The sequence below is a fragment of the Urocampus carinirostris genome, chromosome 16 (genome assembly GCF_059441175.1).
Source record: "Urocampus carinirostris isolate Australia breed hairy pipefish chromosome 16, RoL_Ucar_1.0, whole genome shotgun sequence".
Taxonomy (NCBI): Eukaryota; Metazoa; Chordata; class Actinopteri; order Syngnathiformes; family Syngnathidae; genus Urocampus; species Urocampus carinirostris.
The window spans coordinates 4,575,448-4,583,200 of record NC_142364.1 but is presented as its reverse complement, the minus strand read 5'-3'; the positions used below and the strand labels follow the sequence as shown (position 1 = coordinate 4,583,200).

The 7,753-nt window shown below is 41.4% G+C and overlaps 1 pseudogene; it reads right to left on the bottom strand.

Annotated features, from left to right (window-relative positions):
* Positions 1–7,019: 7,019 nt before the first annotated feature.
* LOC148350021 (U2 spliceosomal RNA) lies at positions 7,020–7,158 on the bottom strand (annotated as a pseudogene).
* Between the last annotated feature and the right edge of the window lie 595 nt (positions 7,159–7,753).

Genomic DNA, 7,753 nt, shown 5'->3' with positions numbered 1-7,753 from the left:
AACTAAATATGATTCAAATGATGACTCACAGCACGTGGTAAGCTTTCTCTCCTGGCTTTGATCTCTTTGATCTCCGGCAAAACGAACATAAGATGCAGGGTTGGATAGGGTTACTTTAACTGGATTACTTTCAATGACTTTTGGATGACTCCAATACCAAATATGCTAATAAAAGACAAAAGAAACTAAATATGAATCAAATGATGACTCACAACACGTGGTAAGCTTTCTCTCCTGGCTTTGATCTCTTTGATCTCCGGCAAAACTAACATAAAATGCAGGGTTGGATAGGGTTACTTTAACTGGATTACTTTCAATTACTTTTGGATTACTCCAATACCAAATATGCTAATAAAAGACAAAAGAAAATAATGACTCACAACGCGTGGTAAGCTTTCTCTCCTGGCTTTGATCTCTCTGATCCTCGGCAAAACGAACATAAAATGCAGGGTTGGATAGGGTTACTTTAACTGGATTACTTTCAATTACTTTTGGATTACTCCAATACCAAATATGCTGATAAAAGACAAAAGAAACTAAATGACTCACAACGCGTAGTAAGCTTTCTCTCCTGGCTTTGATCTCTCTGATCTCCGGCAAAACGAACATAAAATGCAGGGTTGGATAGGGTTACTTTAACTGGATTACTTTCAATTACTTTTGGATTACTCCAATACCATATATGCTAATAAAAGACAAAAGAAACTAAATGACTCACAACGCGTGGTAAGCTTTCTCTCCTGGCTTTGATCTCTCTGATCTCCGGCAAAACGAACATAAAATGCAGGGTTGGATAGGGTTACTTTAACTGGATTCCTTTCAATTACTTTTGGATTACTCCAATACCAAATATGCTAATAAAAGACAAAATAAACTAAATATGATTCAAATGATGACTCACAGCACGTGGTAAGCTTTCTCTCCTGGCTTTGATCTCCGGCAAAACGAACATAAAATGCAGGGTTGGATAGGGTTACTTTAACTGGATTACTTTCAATTACTTTTGGATTACTCCAATACCAAATATGCTCATAAAAGACAAAAGAAACTAAATATGATTCAAATGATGACTCACAGCACGTGGTAAGCTTTCTCTCCTGGCTTTGATCTCTTTGATCTCCGGCAAAACGAACATCAAATGCGACAGAAACAAAATGAAAAGAAATCCAAACAGCTTGCCAACATCATTTTTGCCGTTCCCCATCCAGACGCAGAAAGGCTCTGATGACGTACGTTTGGTGTTGTTTTGGTTATTCCAGACACCGCGACACTCTTCGACGAGATGGTGAAGCCCGAGGGGGGCTTTCCTGGCACGCCCATGGGAGGAGTTGGCACACCATTATGCGGGGAGAAGATGGCCGATAAGAAAAAGCTAAAGGACTTCAGAAGAGGACTTCCCAGAGACTCCAACGTCACTAACCGTAAATTTCAGACTATAAGCCGCTACTTTCAATCCTGCGGCTTATTCAGTGATGCGGCCAATTCATGTCATTTTTCTAACGGCCGCTAGCGGCGCTCGAGTGTTGCTACCATTAACTGCCCTGTCAAAGCTATATTATTATTATTATTATTAAAGCTTTAAAAACTCTCTCGGTGTACCGTCTTTCTTTGTAACTATGTGTAACCAAGTATAATGTGTATTTGCAACTGTATATTTTAGTAATGTATTTATTTGTATTTATTTTAGACACTTATTCTGATATGTTTTGCACGGGTGAACAAAAAATGAGGGGCGGAACAAACGCGGGGTGCCGAGTTTAAGTGGGGACCGCTAAAGGTGAGGGACAGACCAGGAAAGAAGAGGGGGTAAAAAGTCGGTCAAAGAAAAAGGAGTTGCATGAGTAAATGTGTTCATCTGAAATTTTTTCCCACCCTTACCTTTGGAAATATACACTTTTTTCCTTGGATTAGTTTTAACGGGACTCGGACTCTGCAGGTCTGCATCAAACCTTAAGTACCTGTATCATTTTCCGTTCATTCTGCCGGCTGGGATTTTTGGACTGTGGACTTTTATGAAGGACATTTAGTTTCAATTGCGGGACTCGAAGTCGGGTTTGGTTTAATTTTGTGTTTGTGTTACATGTTTAAATGTGGGCGCATGCGGCTTACATACAGGTGCGGCTTGTGTATGTACAAAATCGGTTTTCCTCTTAAAATGTGGTGGGTGCAGCTTATAATCAGGTGCGCTGTATAGTCCGGAATTTACGGTAGTTAAATTTTAATGAAATTAAAGCTGCCCCCGTGTGAAAATCTCGGCTTTCTTGTTCATCTTTTCCCTCAAGAAACGAGCGCATACATTGTTGGGAGAATATAGTTTGTGTTTGGTTAATGGAGTCAGATAACCAATTCGAACAATTTGGTAAACGGTACATTTTAATATCAAATTCCCAACACCGGACTTGATCAACTTTTCCCCCTAACTTACTTCACTAGCTGCACTCAGCAGGCAGGTCGGCATTGAAGGGGTTTACGCCCGAATGCAAATCTGTCCCCGTCTGGAGGCTTTTGTCCCCGACGGTAAAGCTCCCAGGTAGGCAGCCTAAGCTGAGTCAGATGAAGCCGGGAACATTCGTCATCTTGGCGGTCTGTGACTAATGTTGTTGTTGCAACAAACCTTGTGAACAAACTAAAAAGGCTTCAGCAAGCGCTTGCGCTTTTGTTCCTTGTTTATTATTTTATGTGCAGAGAATTTCTGGAATGTCTCATGCAAATGAGCCCTTGTCAACAGGGTTGGGTAGGGTTTCTTTAACTGGATTACTTTCAATGACTTTTGGATAACTCCAATACCAAATATGCTAATAAAACTCAAAAGAAACTAAATATGAATACAATGATGACTCACAACACGCGGTAAGCTTTCTCTCCTGGCTTTGATCTCTTTGATCTCCAGCAAAACGAACATAAAATCAGGGTTGGGTAGGGTTTCTTGAACTGGATTACTTTCAATTACTTTTGGATTACTCCAATGCCAAATATGCTAATAAAACTCAAAAGAAACTAAATATGAATACAATGATGACTCACAACACGCGGTAAGCTTTCTCTCCTGGCTTTGATCTCTTTGATCTCCGGCAAAACGAACATAAAATCAGGGTTGGGTAGGGTTTCTTGAACTGGATTACTTTCAATTACTTTTGGATTACTCCAATACCAAATATGCTAATAAAAGACAAAAGAAAGTAAATATGAATAAAATCATGACTCACAACACGCGGTAAGCTTTCTCTCCTGGCTTTGATCTCTTTGATCTCCGGCAAAACGAACATAAAATCAGGGTTGGGTAGGGTTTCTTGAACTGGATTACTTTCAATTACTTTTGGATTACTCCAATACCAAATATGCTAATAAAAGACAAAAGAAAGTAAATATGAATAAAATCATGACTCACAACACGCGGTAAGCTTTCTCTCCTGGCTTTGATCTCTTTGATCTCCGGCAAAACTAACATAAAATCAGGGTTGGGTAGGGTTTCTTGAACTGGATTACTCTCAATTACTTTTGGATGACTTCAATACCAAATATACTAATAAAACTCAAAAGAAACTAAATATGAATACAATGATGACTCACAACACGCGGTAAGCTTTCTCTCCTGGCTTTGATCTCTTTGATCTCCGGCAAAACTAACATAAAATCAGGGTTGGGTAGGGTTTCTTGAACTGGATTACTCTCAATTACTTTTGGATGACTTCAATACCAAATATGCTAATAAAACTCAAAAGAAACTAAATATGAATACAATGATGACTCACAACACGCGGTAAGCTTTCTCTCCTGGCTTTGATCTCTTTGATCTCCGGCAAAACTAACATAAAATCAGGGTTGGGTAGGGTTACTTGAACTAGATTACTTTCAATTACTTTTGGATGACTCCAATACCAAATATGCTAATAAAAGACAAAAGAAACTAAATATGAATAAAATGATGACTCACAACACGCGGTAAGCTTTCTCTCCTGGCTTTGATCTCTTTGATCTCCGGCAAAACGAACATCAAATGCGACGGAAACAAAATGAAACAGCTTGCCAACATCATTTTTGCCGTTCCATATATTCCAAGCCTGCACAAAATTTAGTAATTTTATTCATATTTAGTTTGTTTTGTATTTTATCAGCATATTTGGTATTGGAGTAATCCAAAAGTCATTGAAAGTAATCCAGTTAAAGTAACCCGACCCAACCCTGTTTGTCAATGATCAATTCATTTTATTTGTTTTTTTTAACAACGATGCCGCAACGGCTTTAGAGCTTTACAGTGACTACAACCAAAATAGACCACTACAAATTGATTTATGACATCCATAGCTGAACGTGCTGATTTGGATTTTAACATTAACTAAGTCAGGGGTGTCCAACTCATTTGAACTCGGGGGCCACATGATAGTACAAACATTCTGTCGGGGGCCCGACGAGTAGATTAAAGAGAAAGAAAAAGAGAGATAAAGAAATAAAAGAAAGAGGGACGGAAAAGGAGAGAGGGCGGGGCAAAGAAAGGGAGAGAGCGTGAGGTACAAAAGAGATAAAAAGAGAAGTCGTGAGAGAGGGGGGAAAAAAAGGGAGCGGAAGAAAGAAAGAGAAAAGAAAGCGCGAAGGGTATGAAGAGAGAAAGAGAAAAGAGAGAAAAAGAAAGAGGAAGTTAGAGCAAAAGAGGTTAAAAAACACAGAGAGAGAAAGAAACAGAGAGCAACAAAGGAAGAGAAAAAGAGAGACACAGAGAGTGAAAGAGACAGAGACACAGAGTGGGTGAAAAGGGGTGTAAAAAAGGGAGAGAGAGAGAGAGAGAGAGAGAGAGAGGAGAGAGAGAGAGAGAGAGAGAGAGAGAGAGAGAGAGAGAGAGAGAGAGAGAGAGAGAGAGAGAGAGAGAGAGAGAGAGAGAGAGAGAGAGAGAGAGAGAAAGAAATAAGAGAAAGAGGGTGGGAAAAGGAGAGAGGGCGGGACAAAGACCCTATGCAAAAGTCCCTTCACATTTGAGGCTGAAGATTTATTAGACAGTGACAGAATTAAAAGACATCACATCATATCATGGGCAGCACGGTGGGGCACAGTTCTGAGGTCGTGGGAACCTCCTGCGTGGGTTCAAATCCAGCTACCGGCCTTACTGTGCGGAGTTTGTATGTTCTCCCCGTGCTTGCGTGGGTTTCCTCCGGGCACTCCGGTTTCCTCCCACATTCCAAAGACATGCATTTTAGGTGGACTGGCCGGTCCAAATTGTCCCTAGGTGTGAATGAGCGAGCGAGTTGTCTGTCCCTGTGTGCCCCTTCGATTGGCTGGCAACCAGTTCAGGGTGTCCCCTCCCCACTGCCCGGAGATGGCTGGGATGGGCTCCAGCACCCCCGCGACCCTACTGAGGATAAGCGGTGCAGCTAATGAGATGAGAGACATCATATCATGTCAGCACCTGAGCAGAGCAAAAGGAAATAAGGAACGAGAGATTTGGCGATTGCAAATCTGTGATTAACATGCACGCTGATGAAGGCGCGGATATTACATTAAGCACGTGGCTCGAATGCCGAGCCGGAGCCGTTCGACGGGGCCTAACCACCGCACCCCCCGCGCTCCTTGAAATTCAGCCGCACGTTATACTCGAGACCCCCGCGATTTAATTAAAGCGATTCAGGCGCGGTGGAAGGAAATCGGCGCAGCGCTGTGGAACATGAAAGGAAGATGATAAAACCGAGCCTTGACTAGCTTGGCTGGTGCGCCGGAAGTAGGGATAGGAAATAACCATTTCAAGATCCGTGCTTCGGGTTTTAGCGCAAAGCTAAGTGTTGCCGGAGTAGTTTTCAGGATAAGCGTTGATCTTATCCTATGAAGCCTCATCTCATCTCATCTCATTAGCTGCACCGCTTATCCTCTGTAGGGTCGCGGTAGCCCATCCCAGCAATCATCAGGCAGTGGGCAGGGGACACCCTGAACTGGTTGCCAGCCAATCGCAGGGCACACGGGGACAGACAACTCACTCGCTCCTAGGGACAATTTGGACTGGCCAATCCACCTGAAATGCATGTCTTTGGAATGTGGGAGGAAACCGGAGTGCCCGGAGGAAACCCCACGCAAGCACGGGGAGAACATACAAACTCCGCACAGGAAGTCCGGTAGCTGGATTCGAACCCACACAGGAGGTTCCCAAGACCTTAGAAATGTGCCGCACACGCAATAACCACTGCGCCGCCGTGCTAATAAAAGACAAAAGAAACTCAATATGAATAAAATGACGACTCACAACACGTGGTAAGCTTTCTCTCCCGGCTTTGATCTCTTTGATCTCCGGCAAAACGAACATAAAATGCGACAGAAACAAAATGAAAATAAATCCAAACAGCTTGCCAACATCATTTTTGACGTTCCATGTATTCCGTTACTCCCCAAGCCTGCACAAAATTGAGTCATTTTATTCATATTTAGTTTCTTTTGTCTTTTATTAACATATTTAGTAGTGGAGTAATCCAAAAGTAATTGAAAGTAATCCAGTTAAAGTAACCCTACCCAACCCTGCTTGTGCGTAGTGTTGGTCACGCTACTTTAAAAAAGTATCATAGTTTCTGCATGATATGTCACGAACCAGGGCAGGAAACAGAATTTAGAACCCAATAGCGTAACGTATAAAGGTATAAGGTACAAGGTATAAAAAAAATTGCTAGCTGGACCAAACTATAATAGGTTAGATAAAGAGAGAGGAGTGAGAGAGAAGGAAAGAGAGAAGGGTAGTGGAAGGAAAAGGCAGTGAAGAAAATGGGAAAAAGTAAGAAAAAAAGAGAAAGATGAAGAGGTACAGATAGAAAGAGAGGGGAAGATGGTTGCGGAAGTGGATACAAATCCAAACAAGAAAAGTTGTCAAAAACAACCTGATCATGCCAAAAATAAAGTAGTAGAGGTTTATTGTTCTATATTCTTTATCTATTATCCATTATCTGTTATCAGTCAAATCATAATACACTACAAAGCCAAGAGGCCGAGACACTTGCTCCCAGCCAAGAGGCTGAGTCAAGGTCCTAGCCACAGGGCCAAGCAGCGATCAGTGCGAAAGCACCGTTCCCGGAGGTACTGCAATACCGGGCTGATGCGTGGAGTGGACAGAGCAAGCTCTTATTCCATCTCCCAATTGCAAAAATAGTTACTTCATAGAAAGTATACAACGTCAACAAAACAGGCAGATATGTCAGTCAAACATTATTAATCCCTTAACTGTAAAGAAGTTAATACATGTCTCAGACACGTTGAGATACGTTGTCTGTACCATGTCACCAGTCACTGAAATCCGTCATGCCACGTATCATTGGAAAGCTTCAACTCTTGGGATTCAAGATATGTTGACCATTTCAAAATATTCAAATCATGATCAGTCTGATACAAGATTCTGGGAAAACATAAAGCCGGGGTAGCTCACCAAAGTCCTCTTGCAGCCATCACATTCAATGATAATACGCAACCATGGTGCCCTTACATCCGGGTGTGTAGTGAATTCAACTGTGTAAAATATTTAAGTACTTCAAAACCCGCGATCATGCTGACGAATTAAAAAAAAATAATCAGCCAAAAGCTCCAAAATTCCAGTTTACAAATAAACAAAGTAGTAAAATTATTTTGTCCAGGCCTTGGACCATCATAACTAGTGATTCACATACTTTTCGGCCAATTGCAGGTTTGGTTTGAAGAAAAACCCTAACCCTCATAAAACTTTGTATTTTATATAAAAACGATAACATTGGAAAACGTATCATCTAAACATTTATAAATCTACAAAAACGGATCA